Raw genomic sequence first — 21,653 nt, 5'->3', positions numbered from 1 at the left:
AAAGAGATATCTGAAGGAGAGGTTTGAAACTTCTAAAGAAGCGGGTCCCCAAAACACAACACCCAGGCACCATTTTTCTTTCGGGGCCCACTATAAGAAATGAAATTCTTTTGTCAGACTCTTTGGAACGGTAGTTCCCTTCTGTGCGTTTAACGAACTCAGAGCATTAGCATTGGATTGACTATCCTATTCTTTAAATTTTGACTAATATGTAACTTTTTTATTTTTAGCTAATCATTCAAAACTTAAAGTCTACATTAGATTAGTCATCACACTCTCTATAATAATAAAATATTATTATTTGTTATTATTTATATTTTTTTATTAATTTTTATTTTATTTTCATAATCTTTAATAACCTCTAACAAATCATATTCATTTTTATTTTCACAATCTAACAATCTATAATATAATAATCTCATATATATATAGATAGTAAAATTTCATATGAATAAAAATATCATATCTATAATATAATAATTTTAAAAAATACTTTTAGACTTGCTATAGTTCTTTTCATATTTGAAAATAATAATAGATTTACTGTACCTTATAGTTTAGATGAAAACAATTTAACTAATTCAATATAGAGTAAATATAGATGATGTTTACTAAATTTAAAGATGAAAAGATATTTGGCTAATCCAATACCAATGCTCTCAAATAAATTGGTGCCTGGCTGTTGTGTTTTGGGGACCCGCTTCTTTAGAAGTTTCATAGCTCTTTCCTTCAGATATCTCTTTCTGAGTGAAATCTTTTTTTCTCTACAATTTCTCGAAGTTCCTGACCTGCCCCTATCAAGCCCACCACTTCACATCTCACCCAAGGTTGTTTGTCCACGAGTCACTGGAGTTGTAACTTGTAACAATACTCACGCGCATGATCGGAGATCCGAATAAGTTCTGACTCATTTTTTGGTTGTCTAGAAGAACTCCAATACCGGCTATTTGACCGAGATCAAACAACTCTACGACGTAATGTTATCATTCTAAAGGTTAAAATTTTAATTAAATTAATATCTAATAATTTTAAAATTTTAAAATCAATAATTAAGTTTTTAATAATTAGTATTATAGCAGAGACTAATTCAAGTCATAGAAAAGGGGATTTATAGGTAAGATTAAAATGCTTTGATATTATATATAGGTATAGTGTTAAGTTATTGAATAGTAATCGAGTAAAGTTAAAAAAAAATAAAAGAAGGCTACTACAAATTCAGTGTCAATAATTATTATGCGTATTGTTGTTATGAGATGCTTGGTCTTGAGTCAAAGAAAATATAAAATGCAAAGGATGGGTATACGGTATATGGGTAGGGTCGTCAACGCTCTCAAATTTGGAAGAGATAAATTGTAGGGAGCAGGGACAAAGATTTCACGCAGACAGATATCTGAAGGAGAGGTTTGACTTCTAGAAGCGGGTCCCAAAACACATCAGACAGAACAATAGACTGACAACTCACCAATAACAACCAAACTGATCAAACTGGTTTGATGTTAAATTGTTCAATTGACATTAGATGATAAAATATTATTTATTATTATTATTATTATTATTATTTTAAAATTTAAAAAAATTATAATAATGAGTTGAAATGAATTTATTTTTCAAACAAAGTTTGAAATTCCATTTGATGAGATAAAGCTTTTAAATTTTGTAAGTGCATTGAAACCTCAAAATCGGTGGGTGGGTTTTGGTTTAAATTGTTACTAATAAAGTTATATATTTATATATTTATATGCAGTATAACCAGTCATATACATGAAAACAGGTAAAACAAACAATATAACCAGCCACATTAATAAATGCTTTACTCACAAAAATATTTAATAAAAATATATTCACAAGTTAACGTGACTTCATATGATATGATAAATTATAACATTAATTTTATTATAAATTAAAATTTAAAATATCATATAAAATTATGTCAATTTTATAAAATTTTAGATTTTTTATTTATTTATTTTTTAATTTAGGATGAACTCTCGATCGTATTCATTATTCACCTCTAATTGGGAGTGAAGATTGAAGAAAAGGCAAAACAATAATGGAGGTTGAAACAAGGGTCTAAACACGGCAAACAAGGCAAAACACTACTCGTTGAAAAGTATGCCCTCTCTCTCTCTATTGGGGAACAAAAGAAGAATGACGAATTCTACTAGCAAAGGGGAACCATTCGTGTTATGGATAAAGCTACTCTGCCGTTTTTTTATATTTTTTTAATATATTTAAATATTTTTAAAAAATAAAAAATATATATTAATATACTTAAAATTATTCTTTTAATTATTAAATAAATACAAAATAAAAAATTTAATCAGCGGTCAATTAGGACGGTCAAATATAGAGAGCATGAAAGCTTTTCCCTTGGTGTTATATTTCATTGCCTCCAATTATTTCCAAGGAGGTTGCTCCTTTTTAAATATTTTTTTTATGTTTTTTATGACGTAGCGGAAACGTGCAAAGAAAGGAAAAGAGATAAAGTGCAAGAAGAGCTGTGTCTTCTCCAACAAAGAGTCACAAGTTTATTCAATACTCTGTAATAATTTTCTCCAAATGTCAACATTACATGCCCTCCCATATTCGGTTCCCTTATACCAGAAAACCAACTAAGGAAACTTGTTTTTTAAATGGGAAAGATATCACTAACGTACCAACACGAAAGGAAACTTATTAAAAATGGGAAACTTATTAAAATGGAAACATGGAAATATTAAAAACGAAATCTGCAATAAAGTGACGAGCTGTTGAAGACTTCCTCTGTTTACGGCATTTCCTAATGCAATCCTCGCAGCTCACGTGCTGCGTTAGTCTTGCATGCAGAATCTGCTGCATCAGATTCTTCCTCACTTGGAAAGAAGCTCGACCTCGAGCTATGGTCAGGATAGAGTGCCTCATCCGGAGGATGGTACTCATAAATGTCTGCTACGTTGAAGGTAGACGAAATTGACATGTGATCAGGGAGGTCGACGACATATGCATTATTGTTTATCTTTTTCACAATTCGGCATGGTCCGAACTTCTTCATCTGCAACTTATTGTAAGTGCCAGCTGGAAAACGCTGCTTACGAAGGTGCACCATGACCAAGTCCCCTTCTTGGAAAATCTTAACTCGCCTGTGCTTGTCTGCTCCTTGTTTGTAACGTAAGTTGGCCCTTTCTAAGTTGATGCGCACATCTGAATGGACTTGTTGTATCCTCTCCGCCATATTTTCTGCAGTAGTACTAATTCCCGGGAGTTTTGGAAGGGGAATTAAATCAAGGGTGTGCTTCGGGGGTCGCGTGTAGACAACCTCAAATGGTGTTTTCCCAGTGGATCGATTGACCATATTGTTAAAAGCAAATTCTACTTGCGGAAGGCAGACATCCCACTGTTTTGGCTTATCACCACAGATGCAACGAACCATATTGCCCAACGTGCGGTTTGTCACTTCCGTTTGTCCATCTGTTTGTGGATGGCAGGTGCTACTATACTTGAGGTTGGTTTCAAATTTTTTCCAAAGGGTGATCCAAAAATGGCTGAGAAATTTCACATCTCTGTCGGATGTAATTGACTTCGGAATCCCATGAAGCCGCACGATTTCTCTGAAGAAGAGGTGGGCAATATTGGATGCATCAGCTGTCTTCTTGCATGGTATAAAATGCGCCATTTTAGAGAACCGATCGACCACGACAAACACAGAATCCACTCCGCGTTGGGTTCGCGGAAGACCGAGTACGAAGTCCATACTCACGTCCTCCCAGATGTTTTCTGGCACTGGCAGAGGGGTGTAGAGGCCTGTGTTTTGAGCTTGTCCCTTCCCTACTTGGCAGATGGGGCATTTTTGAACAAACCTGCCAACATCCCTCTTCAATTGAGGCCAATAGTAACGTTCGGCAACTAGAGCAATAGTTTTGTCGCGCCCCACATGACCCCCAAGGCCCCCACCGTGCAATTCACGGATTAAATGTTCACGTAGGGAAATTCTGGGTATACACAACTGGTTGCCACGAAACAAATAATCGTCTTGGATATGGAAATCTGCCATGGGTTGCTTGAGTCTACATTTCTTCCATGTTTCTGCAAAATCATCGTCATCCACATATAGTTCTTTGAGCTGTTCGAATCCAATGATTTCAGCACGTAAGGTGAGCAGGAGTTCCCCCCGACGGCTGAGGGCATCCGCCACTTTGTTGTGGTGACCCGATTTGTGTTTGAGGACCATGGTGAATTTTTGAATGTAAGTAATCCACCTGGCATGCATTCGGTTCAGGTGGGATTGAGTGTTGATGAACTTCAACGCATGATGGTCACTATACAGCACGAATTCGCGTTGAACCAGGTAATGCTCCCAATGCTTTAAGGCCCTGACTATTGCGTAGAATTCCAACTCATAGACAGTCCACTTGCGCCTCGCTTCATTTAATTTCTCACTAAAGAATTCGACAGGCCTACCTTCTTGTGAGAGAACGGCACCAATGCCAACAATGGATGCATCGCACTCCACTTCGAATAATTTCTCAAAACTGGGCAGTGCAAGCACTGGGGCGGTGGACAGTTTTTCTTTAATTACAGCGAAGCTTATATCTTGGTCATCACCCCATTGGAATCGACCCTTCTTCATACATTCGGTAATGAGTAATGGAAGAGGGGCGGGGCCATTCTCGGATTGCTCGAACCTTTGCTTCATCGACCCGTACTCCTTCTGAACCAACGACAAAGCCGAGGAAAAGCAAGCTGTTGGTGAGAAAATTGCACTTCTTCAAGTTGATATACAGCTTGTTATCTCTCAAGACAGACAACACTTCTTTCAAGTGTAAAAGGTGCTGCTGCTCATCTTGGCTGTATAGGAGGATATCGTCGAAATATACAACGACGAACTTGCCAATGAACGGTTTGAGAGTTTGGTGCATCACTCTCATAAAAGTGCTAGGTGCGTTTGACAAGCCGAAAGGCATGACCAACCACTCGTAGAGCCCCTCCTTTGTTTTGAAAGCTGTTTTCCACTCATCGCCGGGTCGAACTCTTATTTGATGATAGCCGCTCCTCAAGTCTAGCTTGGAGAAAACGTTTGAGCCTGCAAGCATGTCTAACATATCATTTAGTCGAGGTATGGGGAATCTATATTTTACCGTGATTTTGTTGATGGCGCGGTTGTCCACGCACATTCGCCAGCTCCCGTCCTTCTTGGGGGTGAGTAAGGCTGGGACAGCGCAAGGGCTCATGCTTTCTCGAAGCAGTCCCTTGCGGAGGAGGTCCTCAACTTGGTCTTGTAATATTTTGTGCTCGTTGGGGCTCATTCGGTAGTGTGGCAAGTTTGGGAGACTAGCACCCGGCATCAAGTCAATGCAATGTTGTATTTCGCGCATAGGAGGAAGTCCCGTTGGTAGCTCTTGCGGAATGATGTTCGAAAATTCTTCTAGCAAAGTCTGCACGGCTGGTGACAATTCAGACGTGTATTCCTCTGTTCTTCCTTTCACAACTAGTGTCATAATTTCCCCACATTCCTTGGCAGCCATCAGGAATTGGCCTTCATTCACCGTAAGGAAACTAGCTTTCTTCGTAAGGGTTGCTGCATCGGGCTGCTGTTCTGCTGCGGGCAGCAGTGTCACCTTTCGTTCGTGCCACCAGAACGTATACGTGTTGTCGCGCCCCCTATATGTGGCATCCACATCAAACTGCCATGGCCTTCCTAGCAGTACGTGACAGGCGTCCATTTCCACCACATCGCAGTCCACTACATCATTGTAAACTTTACCAATTGAAAACGGGATTCGGCAAGTGGCTGTTACCTTAGTCTCGGCCCCTTTTTTTATCCAACTGATCTTATAAGGTTTGGAATGTTGCTCCGTGGGCAGCTTCAACGTAGCAACCAGTGCCCTTGATACAATGTTTTCACAACTCCCGCTATCAATAATCAAGTTGCAAACCTTCTGATTAATGGTGCAGCGAGTCTTGAAAATAACATGCCTCTGGGAGTGATCCTCATGTTTCGGTGTCAGAAGGAGCCGCTGTATGATGCAGTTCACTAAGTCACCCTCGTCACCTTCAACTAACTCGCTTTCCTCCTCTGACTCCTCTTCATCCTCTTTAGTCGACTCCTTGCCATTTACCATGTTAACGGATCTTCGATTGGGGCATTCATTGGAGCGATGTCCCGGTTGGTTGCAACGAAAACACTTACCGGTGATCGGCCTGCTGTAAGGATTATTTCCAGTGCTCCCCCTATTCCCTGCCGTGGTGGTGTTGAGCTTAGGGGCTTGGTAATTGCCTTGCGTCTTTGGATCATGACTGGAGGAAGGTGCATGAGGTAGACTCGGCTGAGTTGGTGGTTCAGTCCCTTTGCTTGTTGGGGAGAAGCTTGGTGTCCTGGTGGGTGGTCGGGATAGTTGTAATTCGATCTTCATTGCCAAATTGACTGCTTCCGAGAGAGTCCAAACGGTGTGTAATGTCACTTTGTCTTGTATGGTGATGCGTAATCCTCCAATATACCTGGCTACTTGTTGCCCTTCTATTTCCGAGAGATTGTTCCTAGAGTTTAGCCGATAGAACTCTTCAGTGTATTCATTAATAGACCTTATGCCTTGTCTGCAGTTCTGGTATTGTTGATACAGAAGCTGCTCATAATCTGGGGGAAGGAATCGAGCTCTCATTAGCCTCTTCATCTTGTGCCACACACGGACGGGTTGCTTGCCTTGTCGTCTTCGGTTATTTTGAGTTTGTTCCCACCAAGCGGATGCGCCACCACGTAATTTATAGGCCACTAACTTCACTTGTTGATTCTCGGGTATTTGCATATAATCAAAAAAATTCTCCACTTCCAGGAGCCAATCGAGGAAACTTTCAACGTGGAGATGTCCATTGAAACATGGTAGGTCAATCTTTATTTTGAAGTTAGAATGACTGTTGCGACCCCTCTGATTTTCTCCTACCTCTGCATTCTCAAGTTCATCGTCACTGGAGGAAACGTCTCCAGCGTTGCCTATTGGTGGTTGTCTAAACCTCCTCTCTCCTCTGGGGTGAGTTTGATCCCGTTGGGCCTCATTATGGTCTCTATTGTCTTCCACACGGACGTTGGTTATGGACCTTTGGATCTCCAGCAAAACACGTTCAATCCTCTCAAACCGTTGCTGGTTTTGTTGGTTTTGTGTTTGGATGGATTCCAAAAGAGCCTCATCTCGGTTTTGGTTGTTATCGTTTCTTGCCATAGAGCCAGGCGAAACCTTGCTCCGATGCCAATTGACGTAGCGGAAACGTGCAAAGAAAGGAAAAGAGATAAAGTGCAAGAAGAGCTGTGTCTTCTCCAACAAAGAGTCACAAGTTTATTCAATACTCTGTAATAATTTTCTCCAAATGTCAACATTACATGCCCTCCCATATTCGGTTCCCTTATACCAGAAAACCAACTAAGGAAACTTGTTTTTTAAATGGGAAAGATATCACTAACGTACCAACACGAAAGGAAACTTATTAAAAATGGGAAACTTATTAAAATGGAAACATGGAAATATTAAAAACGAAATCTGCAATAAAGTGACGAGCTGTTGAAGACTTCCTCTGTTTACGGCATTTCCTAATGCAATCCTCGCAGCTCACGTGCTGCGTTAGTCTTGCATGTAGAATCTGCTGCATCATTTTAAAATACAAAAAAATATATCAATATATTTAAAATTATTTTCTTAATTACTAAATAAAAAAATAAAAAATTTGACCAGATCAATTAGGGCAGCCAAATGTAGTGGGTATGGAAGTTTTTCCTTATATTTGAATTGCCTCCTATTATTACCAAGGAGGTTGCTCCTTTTTTGACTCGATGATTCTACTTTTCCTTTTTTGACTGAATTCGATTCAATAAATATTGCTGTGAACTTTGAAGGCTTCCTACCTATACGTGTGTCTAAGGTGCGGTTAGAATAATGATATCAGATGAAATTTTATTAAGATAATTTTAAAAAATTATAATAATAAAATAAAATAAGGTAAGATAAAATATTTTTATTATCCATACTTAGCTTTGGTCCAGATGCAATGCCACATGATTAATATATTTTTTATTATATTACTTTATTAATAAGATAAAATGAGTGATATAACTAAAGTGAGATAATAGCAATACTAAATAAAAATTATGAAAGAGCCATTTTATCCAATTTTGCTCCAAGATTTTTATATGATATTATTATTATTATTATTATTTTATGTTATTAGTAAGGCTCCGTTTGACATAAAATAATGATTGTACGCGGGACCGGAAGACTTTGACTTGATAAAAAAAAACTTTGAAACTGATGGTTTATCTCTGGTACGCGATGGGCCGATTCTGAGACGCAACACACGCTACTGGGATTTGGACGCACAGAACGGAGCAGATTTTATTTTTTATATGATATTATTATTATTATTTTATGTCAAATGATACAACAAATATAATAAACATGATTAGTATAAGTCTTTGAGCATCTGCAAAGTAATAAATAATGAGCAATGGTTGGGAGCTCTGCTGGGCTTCCACTAGTAGTTTTGAGATTTTATTTTATTTTTTATATGTATTTTTTTAACACATTTAAATATATTTAAAAAAATAAAAAATTCATAATATTATTAAAAAATACTTACTTAATCATTAAGTAAAAAATAATAATAAAAAACTCAGCGTTAGAAACTAGTAGTAAGAGTAGTATTTTCCATAAATAATATAAGACTGGAATGATCGCAACGACACCCCTTGCAACTGGACCGGCATCGCCTGCGACCTCGTCACTCTTCGTGTCACCTCCGTCAACCTCTCCTCCTTACAGCTCGCCGGTCCCTTCCCCATCTTCCTTTGCCCCCTTCCCTCTCTCATCTTCGTCTCTCTCCACAATAACTCCATTGGCTCTTCCCTCACCCCCGATATCTCCTCTTGTCAGTCTCTCCATTACCTCGACTTGGCAGAGAACTTCCTGGTTGATCCTGTGAGGGAAGGCCCATCCTGGAAGGGCTCGAACCCAAGAAGGCCAAACCATGGAGCCCGGGCTGAAAGGAGGAAGCGAAAGACCCTGGGCCATAGAATCAAATATCGAGTGCGCGACCCACCTCAGAAGGGCCCAAGTCCAAAGAGGCCAAGATACATAACTATGGACCCAAGAGAGGAAGTTGAAGACTCGAGGCGAGAGGATCGGGTAAAGAGCGCGAACCAACCCAAGATGGCGTACCAACAAAAAGCTCAGGAGCGTCAAAGAAGAAGTCCCGGGGCTCAGCAAATTGCCAAACCCTATCACCGAGCAGGGTGCCCAATTGAGTGCGGACGGCGGCACGTGCCCGCTCATAGACCCAAGGCACGCCGCAATCAATACCTACGTCAGAGAATCTGGCGCGCAACGGCACGTCCCACGTACGAAGGACGACTCGCCCACGATCTGACACGCTAGCATGGCAGGGAGGTGGCGGTAGGACAGACCTAGCACGGCTGACACAGCACCATCTCCTGCTAGGCCGCGGACTGATACACACAGGAGCGATGAGGGAACGAGTGGTGGCAAGTTTGACGCTCGACACACCACGATCTCCTTCAACGTCAGAACCCGAATCAGGTATAAATAAGGGAGGACCCTTCTACAGGGCCCGCTCTCACTCACTTTCAATCTATCTGATAATCATAACTCTCACTTTGCATTTCTATGCTTTCCTCCAAAGAATCACCATTGACTTAGGCATCAGAGTGACCCCGCAAGTCACCAGAGCCTCCATTTCTTCTTAATTACAGGCAACGTGGAGCTTAGGCTTTGCAGAATTACTCGAGCTGCGAACATGATATCAATGTAGCGCTGTTTGTGGGATCTATTTTTCTATAAAAGCATGTACTTCGCATGCCAGCAGCGACGCGATCCCAGGCTACGACAAGGGAAGATCACGAGGAAGAGACGATGGAAGCGCAACTCGCAAGCATGGAGGAGACCATCAAAAAACTGACGGAGGACGCTCCGCCAGGAGAACGCAACCCTCAAGTTTGCCAACGAGGAGTTGGCAGGAGGGTCAGAGCCAAGTGGAAACGAGCATGAGGGTTCACAGAAGGTTCCGATGGATACTGCGGTGAAAGAAGAAAGGCGCAAAATGCACCTCAAAATCCGAGAGCTGGGGACAAATGTGCAGAAATGGAGAAGAAGATAGACACCCTGTTAATTGTAGACCAGCTGCTAGTCAGCTCCGACCTCCCATATAGTGAAGGAATCTTGGCTATGCCCCTTCCTCCCCAGTTCAAAGTTCCTCAGATGGAAGCGTACGACAGGTCCAAAGACCCGCTGGAGCAGCTCGAAACATTCAAGGCCCACATGACCTTACATGGCTTCTCAGGAGAGGTCGCCTGTTGGGCTTTCCTGCTAACTCTAAAGGGAACGACCTAGAGCTGGTTTGGGACGTTGTCATCAGGAATGATAGGAAGCTTCGAGGAGCTCTCTTGTCTCTTTATGACACAATTCCTGGCCAGCTGTAAGAGGAGACGCCTTGCGGCTTACCTCTTAACAGTCAAGCAACGGGACGGCAAAAATCTAAAGTCGTATCTGTCACGGTTCAATCGGGAACGCATGACCATGGACGATCAAGACAAGAAGATCACGTTAGCAGCGCTCCTGGGGGGGTATCTAGCCTCTGAATCCATTCATGTCCGAAATAGTATGGAAGAACCCCACCACACTGAGAGAATTCATGGGCGGGCATATGAGTTTGTTAATGCAAAAGACACCCTAGAGGGCCTGATAGCCCCTCGACAGTCTGAGGTGGAGCAGGCCGGCATAAAGGCATCAGGGCAACGTCCAAACCATGACAATCGTGAAGGAGAGAATGGGCGAGCATCGGATGTGAAGAGAAAATGGGTAGCACCAACTCGGACCTAGGGAGCGAGCTACGCCCATGCCAACTTGGCAGTGGAAGGGAACCATCGAGTGGGACCCGAAGGAGAACATCCCCGAGAAGTAGAGAGCCACCTGTTTTGTAAGTATCACATGAATAATCGACATAGCACACATGACTGCTATACTTTGAAGAAAATTAAAGAAGAAGAACAGAAGAATTGGGCGCGTCGGTCGGGGAATGAAACAGACCGGCCTGGAGGTAGGCATCCAAACTTCCGGCAGGAAGAAGTCCCAAGAAGGCAAGGGGCCAGGGATAGAAGGCGAAGAAGCCCCACCGTGGAGGGTGGGTCGTTCAGAGAAATCATCACAATCACATGAGGGTATGCGAGAGGTGGAGCCACATCTTCGGCCCTAAGGCACACGCCCGGAAGTCACGTTACAAGGAAGTCTTCAGTGCAGAAAGGGGTGTAAGTAGGCCGCAACGACGTGCTGGAGGCACTGTGATAACCTTTGACGAAAGAGATGAAGAAGGTGTCCTCCACCCGCATGATGATGCATTGGTAGCATCGATGCAAGTGGCAAACTTCTGGACCCGGAGGATCCTGATTGACAATGGCAGTTCAGCCGATATCCTATTTTGGGATGCTTTTGTCAAAATGGGCATTAACCCAAATCGGCTGCGCCCAGCTCCAATGCCCCTCAAGGGCTTCACAGGGGACATCGTTCAGCCAGTGGCGGTCATTACTATTTTAATCTTGGCGGGAAGGGTGCCTAGAACCGCAACCATTATGACTGATTTCTTGGTTGTCAAGGCCTCGTCCTCGTACAATGACATACTGGGACGCCCCATCCTAAACAGCTTGAAGGTAGTGACGTCTACCTTTCACCTTAAGGTGAAGTTTCCCACCGACTCGGGAGTCGGCGAAATTCATGGTGAACAAGTCCTAGCTCGGGAATGCTATGACAAGTAGATGAGGCATGAGGCAAAGGTCGTGGCGGCCATTGAAGTACCAGAAGAAACGCTTGAGCCCGGATCACCCCCCGTCTTGACCGAGTGGGACGGGAAAGTTCGTGACGAACAGGCCATCCGGCAGGCTACACCCAACAAACCCTTGGATCTCGTGGTAATAGACCAGCAGGAACCGAGACGGCAAGTCAGGATCGGCACTAGGCTGGGCCCAGATATGAGAGCAACACTGATATCTCTCCTTATCAAACATCGAGATATGTTCACCTGGAGCCACGAAGACATGCCCGGGATTGACAACTCTATTATTAAGCACCGGCTCTGCATCGACCCAACGACACAGAAAGTCAAGTAGAAACAACGCAACTTCAGGACTGAGAAGTATGGGGCGATAGCCAAAGAAATAGATAGACTCCTAGTTGCGGGGTTCATTCGAGAAGTCCAGTACCCGTAATGGCTCTAAAATGTAGTCCTGGTGAAGAAGCCCTGTGGCAAGTGGCGAGTGTGTGTAGACTTCACCGACCTGAATAAGGCCAGCCCATAAGATAGCTTCCCCTTACCACGCATCGACCTGATAGTGGATTCAACAGCGGAGCATCCCCTCCTCAGCTTTATGAATGCTTATTTCGAGTACAACCAGATAAGGATGAATCCGGTCCACGAAAAAAAAAAGGAGTTCATTATCGACCGAGGGCTCTACTGCTACAAAGCAATGCCTTTCGGACTGAAAAACGTAGGGGCCACCTACCAACGGTTAGTCAATCGAATGTTCAAACAGCAGATTGGCTGCAACATGGAAGTGTACGTGGACGACCTATTAGTAAAAAGCAAAGACACCCAGAAGCATTTAGTAGACCTACGAGAAGCGTTCTCCATCCTTCGACAGTACCGGATGAAGCTTAACCTGTTGAAGTGTGCATTTGGAGTGGAGACAGGTAAATTTCTGGGATACATGGTCTCAGAGAGAGGGATCAAAGTGAATCCCAAAAAGATAGAAGCAGTGATGGCAATGCCTTCCTCATGTAGTGTCCATGAGGTCCAGAGATTAGCCGGGCAGGTGCTAGCCCTAAAACGGTTCATCGCCCGATCCACCGACCGATGCCTACCTTTCTTCAAAGTCCTGAGAAAGGCACAAAGTTGGGATGAGGCATGTGAGAAGGCCTTTACCGATCTAAAGTCGAACCTCAGTCACCCCTCGCTGTTGAGCCAAATGAGACCAGGAGAGATCTTGACTGTGTACTTAGCAGTGTCCTTGCACGCTATATCTGCTGCACTGGTCCGTGAAATGGGAGAAGAACAGTGTCCCGTGTACTATATGAGCCAAGCCTTCTAGGGCGCAGAAGCAAGGTACCCCCGAACAGAGATGCTGGTGTTCGCCCTCATTGTCGCAGCCCAAAGACCAAGGCCATACTTCCAAGCACACCCAATCAAAGTGTTTACCTACCACCCCCTCAAGCAGGTACTACAAAAACCAGACACCTCAGGATGACTCGCCAAATGGGCAATCGAGCTCAGCGAGTTCGACATGGAGTACCAGCCCAAAACCGTGATCAAAGGGCAAGTGCTGGCGGATTTCGTCACCGAGTTCAGCAATTTCTCAGAAGAGGTATTAGTTGCACCCCAAGGAAAACCTTGGCAGGTCGACGTTGATGGTTCGTCCTGCCAGGCTGGTGGGGGAGTAGGGGTGCACATTGTCACCGAGCAAGGAGAGGAACACAGCTACGCAATCTGGCTGGCCTTTAAAGTGACAAATAATGAGGCCGAATATGAGGCACTCCTAACAGGGATGACGATTGCGTGGTTACTTGGAGCAGAGGAGATAGAAGTAAGAGTCGATTCCCAAGTCGTGGTCAGCCAGGTTCTAGGACAATTTGCTACGAAGGGGGAAAGGTTGAAGAAATACTTCCAATTGGTCTGCAACGAGTGGGATCGTTTTCGCTACTTTAACCTTTAGCAGGTTTCGAGGGCAGAGAATCAGAAGGCAGACCATCTGGCTAGGGCTGCATCAGGGCAGGAGGAACTTCAACTTCCGAGACACACCGTGACCAGGACGGTCGAAGCCCCATCCATAGGGAGGGAAGTGTCTATTACAACCCCAATACCCCCTGAATGGGCGACGGACATCCAGAGGTTCTTGCAGGAACGACAACTGCCCAACAACACAGAGGAAGTGCGAAAGGTCAAGAATAGGGCGGCTCAATTCACACTACTTGAAGGGGTGTTATACAAAAGGGGTTTCTCCAAGCCGCTCCTTAGATGCATCTCACCAGATGAAGCCCAATATGTATTGGCCTAAATACACAAGGGAATCTGTGGAAGCCATTCGGGAGGAAGGGCATTAGCTGCGAGAGTAACCCGGGCTAGATACTACTGGCCCTGTACCCTCAGAGATGCAGAGGAATTCGTTAGAAAATGCCTAAAGCGTCAGGAACACGGACCTGTCCCCCACTACCTGGCAGAGAAATTGACCTCAATTATGGCCCCCTGGCCTTTCGCCCAATGGGACTGGACCTGATTGGCCCCTTTCCAGTAGCAAGAGGGGAGGGGGGGGGGGGCAGGTTTGTCATGGTCATGGTCGACTACTTCACCAATTGTGTCGAGGCAGAAGCGCTTGCAAGCATCACCTCCCGGACCATAATGAAGTTCTTGTGGAAGTCGGTAGTCTGTTGATTTGGCATACTGCAGAGCTTTGTTTCGGACAACGGGAAATAGTTTGATTGCACACACTACCAAGAATGGTGTACAGAACTCGGGATTAAGGTAAAGTATTCCTCGCCGAGCCACCCCCAGGCCAAAGGGTAGGCCGAGGCAACCAACAAGACTCTCATCTCCACCCTCAAGAAGTGGATCGAGGTTCACAAAGGAGCATGGGCTGAAGAGCTCCCGAGTGTGCTTTGGGCGTACCGAACTACCGTTCGAACCCCCACCTGCGAAACACCTTTCGCCCTCACTTACGGGAGTGAAGCTGTAATTCTTGTGGAAGTAGGAATGCCCACATTTCGTATCCAACACTTTGACCCAGACACGAACAACGAGAGGGTAGTTGAGAACCTGCATGCCCTGGAAGAGAGAAGGGAGGAACAGCCATCCGAACGGCGAGTAACAAGCAAAAGGCAGAGCAATATTTCAACAAATGAGTCAGGCTATGATCCTTTAGAGTAGGCAACATGGTGTTACAAGAAGCGGGAGTAACCACCCAGGAAGAATGAGAGTTGGGGGCACGATGGGAGGGGCCCTACGTGGCCACCGCAAGCAATCGACCTGGCTCCTACTGCCTTAAGGATAGCCAAGGGCACGAACTACCTCACCCTTGGAATGCTGAACACTTGAAAAAGTTCTATGTATAGAGATGAATGGGAGGGACCTTACCACACTCCATGTATGGCAGCAACATGTATGAGAAATTATAAATGAATGAGAACATCAGGATGTTTCTTTTGCAGATCTCCTATTGTACAAACAAAACTGAGTCGAGTCCCAACACTCGTATGAAGACGGGACCCTTGACTCGATAAAAGTCAAGTTCCAGCACTCATAAGAAGAAGGGTCCCTTGACTCAATAAAAGCCGAGTCCTTATACTAGCAAGAAGACAGGTTCCTTGACTTGCTACGGGGTCCGTTCCGAATCCCAGGAATCGGAACCGACCCCTGCACCAACTAAGTCGAGTCCCTACACTTGCAAGAAGTTGAGTCCCTTGATTCGCTGCGGGGTCCGTTCCCAGTCCCAGGACTTGGAACCAACTCCTACCCCAACCAAGTCGAGTCTCAACACTAGCAAGAAGACGGGTCCCTTGACTCGATAAAAGCCAAGTCCTTACATTCGCAATAAGATGAGTCCCTTGACTCGATAAAAGTCGAGTCCTTACACACGTAAGAAAATGGGTCATTTGACTCGCTGCGGGGTCTGTTTCGAGTCCCAGGAATCGGAACCAACCCCTGCCTGAACTAAGTCGAGTCCCTACACTCGTAAGAAGATGAGTCCCTTGACTCACTGTTGGGTCCATTCCCAGTCCCGAGACTCAAAACTGACCCCTGCCTCAACTAAGTCGAGTCCCAAAACTCACAAGAAGACAGGTCCCTTGACTCGATAAAAGCCAAGTCCTTACACTTACAAGAAGATGGGTCCCTTAACTCATTGCGGGGTCCATTCTGAGTCCCAATAATAGAAATCGACCAGAGCCCCAACTAAGTCGAGTCCTAACACTCGCAAGAAGACGGGTCTCTTAACTCGATAAAAGCCGAGTCCTAACACTCACAAGAAGACAAGTCCTTTGACTCGCTGTGGCGTCAGGTCCCAGTCCCCAGACTCGGAACCGACCCCAATCTAATGAAGTGGGATCCCGTATCTCGATGCTGGCTCGAGGCCTGCCAGGAACGTGTAGGAAACAAAAACAAGCTTTCATTCAAATTGTGAAAGCACATAAAGTATATGGCAAATGAATGTGACAGGAAATGGAAACATGTTTTCATTCACATTGTAAAACATACAAAGTACAAGGGGCTGTGCCCGCAAAAAAAAAGCACAAAAATTACAAGAAGCGCACAAAAAAGCCTATCACTAGGATGGAGGAGCACTCGAAAGGAATGGAGGATATCTAGGCTTCCTGAAGTTTCTAACAAAGGTCTGCAAGTCTAGCTCGGGATGCCGCAACAGATGTTTTTGCATCCTTTTCAGGCCGTCACTATAGCTGTATGACCGAGCAGTGTCCCGTATGGCGTTAGTGTTCGCGACCCGGGATCGGATCTCTTTGGCAAACATGTCAACGTTGCCCAGTTAAGACTTCAAGTTGGCAATCTCCCGGTCACGCGATAGGAGATCAAGGTTCTTCTGGATCCCCGACTGCGAGAGCTCACCAACGAGTACGGTCACCCGCTGTAACTATTCTCTTAAGTGTCAAGTTTCGTGAGAATGCCTGAAAGCCTCGAATAACAACTTCGAGCGCAACCCCACTGCTGAAGCACGGCCCTAGCAGGACTTTTCAATCTCCTTTCTGATGGATTCCGTCTCCTCCTGGGACTTCAGCAATTCCTCTCAGGCCGACTCCAACTGGGCAAGGGTGGCACTCAACTCAGCCTCTCGAGCGTCTAAGTTTCGCTCAAAGGAAATGCGGGCCTCCTCAAGCCCCTTCTTCTCTGATGCCAGGTAGGATAGGTCCTGCTCGGCATCGAGCAGAAGGCCTTTGAGCTTCTTCTTCTTCTCTTTTTGCCTCATGGCTGCTGCCTCTAGATCCTCATTTTGTTGCTTTTGGAACATTACCTCCTTCACTAGTTCCTTCCGGTCGGTCTTTAGGTCCTTTATCCGCCGAGCTGCCTGCTTCAGTTTGAAGTACCCAAAGCGCCCCAAGGAACCGAGCCCCCAGTTGGCCTTCTCCAGCTCTCCCAACTCATTCCCTATCGTCCTGGCCAGTTGGTCTGCAACCTACAAAGGTAGAAAGGGAGAAAAGGGAGAGGGGGGTTCGATTAGTAACAATGTTAGCCGCGAACCAAAAAAAAAAAAAAAAATTTCGGAAAAGGTGAGCATACCTGGGCGAACAGAGGTCTCAACATGCAGCCTACGCTCTCCGAAAGTATTCGCCCAGGCTTTATCCAAAGCCGAGGTTAGAGGTGGCACACCCTCTGCCCTTGAGGAGGATGAAGGACCAACAGTCACCAGCTGCCAAGAAAAATTGGGGAGAGACTCCCAAGTCTGGTCACATGGCTCGGGTGCCACGGGAGTCGGAACCCCGGAATCATCATCATCGCTCAGGTCGATAACTTGGGGAGGATCGTCCAGCAAGCTCCAGGCCGTAACAGGAGTGGCATCGAGAGTCGAATCCTCGCCTTCCTCGCTTCCTGTACTCCATTCTTCCTCGGGTTGAAAAGTGAACCCGTGTGCCCCCCCTTCTGAGCTTCAGGCCCTGGAGGGGCCAGGCTCTGTCTCGCGCGATTCAGGTCTGGGAATCGAGCCATCTTCCTCTTCCTCGCCCATTGCGCCCCTAGGGTTGTCTGTCTGTGTAGGAACTCGGGGTAGAGGGCTTGGCGCAAGGGTCGACTCGCTGCCCCAGGAAGGGAAGGCTGGAGAAAGGCTCTGCTCTCTCTCATGAGACCCAAATCCCGGGAACATGTCGCCTCCCTTGTCTTCGATCCCCCTTTGGGCTGAATCTCGAGAGAGTGGCGACTCTACATTCTGAGGCCCGGTCGATGAACTTGCCCTAGGGGACCCGGTGATGGTCTCCTCTTGAAGAGTGTACTCAAATAAGGTGAAGGTTGCGAACGAGCTGGGCTCCTGGGAGAATGGGTGCGCCAGGGAGGCGAAAAACTCCACCTAGAGGTCGCAAGCTTTCACTTCTTCCACGAAAAGGGGCAGCGAGCTTTGGAAGGATTCGGCAGGTCGGGAACTGGTTGAAGCAGAAGGGCCAATAGCAGGACTGGGACCACTCGGGAAGGATGTCGTCCCCCATGACAGGGGTGCTGGAACCATCTCTCGAATGGACTCCTAGCCGTGAGGCAACCGGGAGCGACTTCCAGACTCCGCAACCCGACCCCCAAATGGAGTGGGGCCCCTGGTGACACCTCTCGGAGAGGGAGAATCACAACTCACTCTTGGTCGTTTGGCCTGACAGCTAGAAGGACGCGCGGCTTGCTTTCGACGAGAGGGGCGGGTCTCGAGAGAGGGGACGCTACCCAGGAAATTTCTTCCCACGGCGTACAAGCGATCAGGAGCAGTCAAATAGTCGTGGATGTTTTTATCCAAGAGATTCACATCAGTGTTCAACTCTCCTAGGTGAGCCCGCACCCAGGCCGTGACCAACTCATACCAAGCCTCCTCCCTCCTGTTGAGGGTAAGCTCCAGACTCTTAGCTGATGGTGGATACTCCCAAGACGCCTGAATAGGGAACTCCTTGTGGGGGGCCTCCCCTTCGCGGTATTCCCAGTCCGGGCCGAACACAAATAAAAACTTGTGGGACGATACTTTAATACTCGAGTGACCCTGCTCATGCGAAGCAATTTTGCAAGCAGAGGACCGACCTGGAAACTGACAATGTTACCCGGGCAGTAGATGAGCCAATACGCATAGAAGAACTCCCACAGCATCAAGTCTAGGTACACCTCGGGGGTCTTGCTCAGAACCATCCTGTAAACGATACAACTGGAAATCAAGAGGCGCCACGCGTTAGGATGGAGCTGCAACGAGGCCAATCCAAGGTAATTCCAAACTTCCCGAACTGGGCAACAGAACGGGAGACGAAGACCGTTGGCAAACATGAGCTGAAAGAGAGCAACCCTCGTTGTAGAGCAGTTAGGGCTCACGGCATGTTCGCTCCGTTGCATTTCTAGAATCACGGAGGGGGGAATCTCGTACTTGGAGCGAAACGCTATAAGGATGGCTCGCCCAAATCTGACATGTTGGCATGGCAAGGAGGTGGCGGCAGGACAAACCTAGCACGACTAACACAACACGATCTCCTGCTAGGCCACCGACTGACACACACAGCAGCTACAGGGGAACGAGTGGTGCAAGTCTGACGCTTGACACACCACGATCTCCCTCAACGGTGGAACCCAGATCAGGTGTAAATAAGGGAGGACCCTTCTACAGGGCTCGCTCTCACTCGCTTTCGATCTATCTGATAATCCTAACTCTCACTTTGCATTTCTGTGCTTTCCTCCAAAGAACTACAACTGACTTAGGCATCAGAGTGACCCTGGAAGTCACCAGAGCCTCCCTTTCTTCTTAATTACAGGCGACGTGGAGCTTGGGCTTTGCAGAACTGCTCGGGCCGTAAAACACGACATCAACTGGTCTTATCCCAGTTACACTCTCTCAGATGCCGAATCTACGGCATTTGAACCTCTCCTCTAACAACTTCTCAAGACGTATTCCTGCCAGTTTTGGAGAGTTTCGACGACCCGAAAGGCTGAACCTAGCTTCTAACTTCATAAACGGTTCGATACACATTTCTCTCGACAACATTTCAAGCCAGAAAGAGCTTTCGCTTGCTTATAACCCGCTCTTGCAGAGTCCACTACCAAGTGAACTCAGTAACCTAACGAGTCTCGAGCTAATTCGGCTCCAAGCAGAGTCTCGTGGGTCAGATTCCGATGAGTATTGGTCGGCTGACCCGCCTTACAAACCTCGATTTGTCCAAGAATCGACTCACAGGCTCAATCCCGAGCTCTATCATGGGCTTGAAAAGTATTGTCCAAATCTAGCTATACAAAAACTCACTCTCTAGCATGTTACTTTCGGGGATGTTGAACTTGGCAAAGTTGTTGAGACTAGACGTGTCAGTGAACCATATTACGGGGACAATTCCGGAAGACTTGTGCAGCTTACCACTAGAATCTTTCAATCTCAACGAAAATCGCCTCGAGGGGTCTTTACCCGAAAGCATAACTCGGTCAGCAAGGGCAAGAACTTGCCCTTGATCCTTGACCTTTCGTACAATGGATTTTCCGGCGAAATTCCAAGCCATTTGTGTGATATTGGTGCCTTAGAAGACCTTATTTTGATAGCCAATTCATTTTCGGGGAGAATTCCTGAGAGTCTGGGAAATTGCCAGAACTTAAGCCGGGTCCGGTTTAAGCACAATGAGCTCTCGGGCACTATTCCTGAAAGATTATGGGGCTTACCCCATGTGTACTTGCTTGAGCTCGAGGAGAACTCACTGTCTGGAGACATTTCTACAATGATTTCTGGTGCACATAATCTGTCTCAGTTGAAGATTTCGAGTAACCATTTTTCGGGTTTGATACCCGAGGAGATTGGCTCACTCGGAAATCTTATTGAGTTTTCGGGCAGTAATAATATGCTAACGGGTCAAATCCCCGGAAGTTTGGTGAAGTTGAGTGAATTGGACAAGCTTGATCCTAGCGATAGTGAGCTTTCGGGCGAGATTTCGGTGGGAATCCAAGCCTGGAAGAAGCTCAATGACCTTAATTTGGCCAACAACAGGTTATATGGTGAAATTCCAAGTGAAATTGGGGGCTTGCAGGTGCTTAATTTGTTGACCGTTTCTCACGAAGGTCATTCGTGAGAACGAGTATCTTGCTTCCTTAAGTTTAGGAGTCCTTGAAGTGGTCCATCACTCTGACTTATTCATCAAGTTCACTTATTCATCAAGTTCATAATAGATCCCATGAAAAATTGAGCACGTGGGACATGTAGCACTTAAGCTTGATGTCAGCTTCAGCTATAAATACAGTGTTTGGAAGTGCCAAACACCAGTGAGAAACGCAGCAAACCAGTGAATAACATCAATGGCTGGAGGTATTGTTCTTGGCATTAAAACCTGTCGATTCTTGTTTCTAAAGTGTTATTCCGCATTATAGAATTGTTTTTAGTCTAACATGTAGTATCAGTGCGCCGTTTATATCTGGCTTGGTGTTTAAAATCATTACTCTGTTCATCTCTGTTTTTGGCCGAAAAATTTTTAAAATTTTTTGAGTTTTGATTTTTAGATGTTTTTTATTTGAAAGATGTTTAGAAATCATAAAGAAATAGATTTTCTAAACTTTCTGTGATTAAAAACATGATTTTTGACTTGAAAATGGTCCTAGAAATCCGAATCTACGAACTGTCTGGAGGTTGAAAACGACCAAAAAGACATGTAGTTTTCAGCCTTATTGAAAACGACATGTCGTTTAGTGGGGAAGTCGTTCCTTCAGTGTTGATAAACGACACGTTGTTTTCAGTTTGATGAAAACGACATGTCGTTTAGTGGGGAATTCTGTCATTCAGTGTTGGTAAACGACATGTCGTTTTCAGTTTGGTGAAAACGATATGTCGTTTAGTTCGCAGGCATTTATTCAGTATGGAGATAAACGACATCTAGTTTTCAGTTTTGTTGAAAACGACATGTCGTTTAGTTGGCCTGCGTTCATTCAGTATAACG

At 45.3% G+C, this 21,653-nt stretch overlaps 1 pseudogene; it reads left to right on the top strand.

Annotated features, from left to right (window-relative positions):
* Positions 1–7,214: 7,214 nt before the first annotated feature.
* Positions 7,215–21,653, top strand: part of LOC108996708 — a 28,999-nt pseudogene continuing 14,560 nt past the window's right edge.

The sequence above is a fragment of the Juglans regia genome, chromosome 1, assembly GCF_001411555.2.
Source record: "Juglans regia cultivar Chandler chromosome 1, Walnut 2.0, whole genome shotgun sequence".
NCBI classification, from domain to species: Eukaryota; Viridiplantae; Streptophyta; class Magnoliopsida; order Fagales; family Juglandaceae; genus Juglans; species Juglans regia.
The sequence above is the reverse complement of the archived record's forward strand: the minus strand, read 5'-3'. Positions and strand labels throughout refer to the sequence as shown.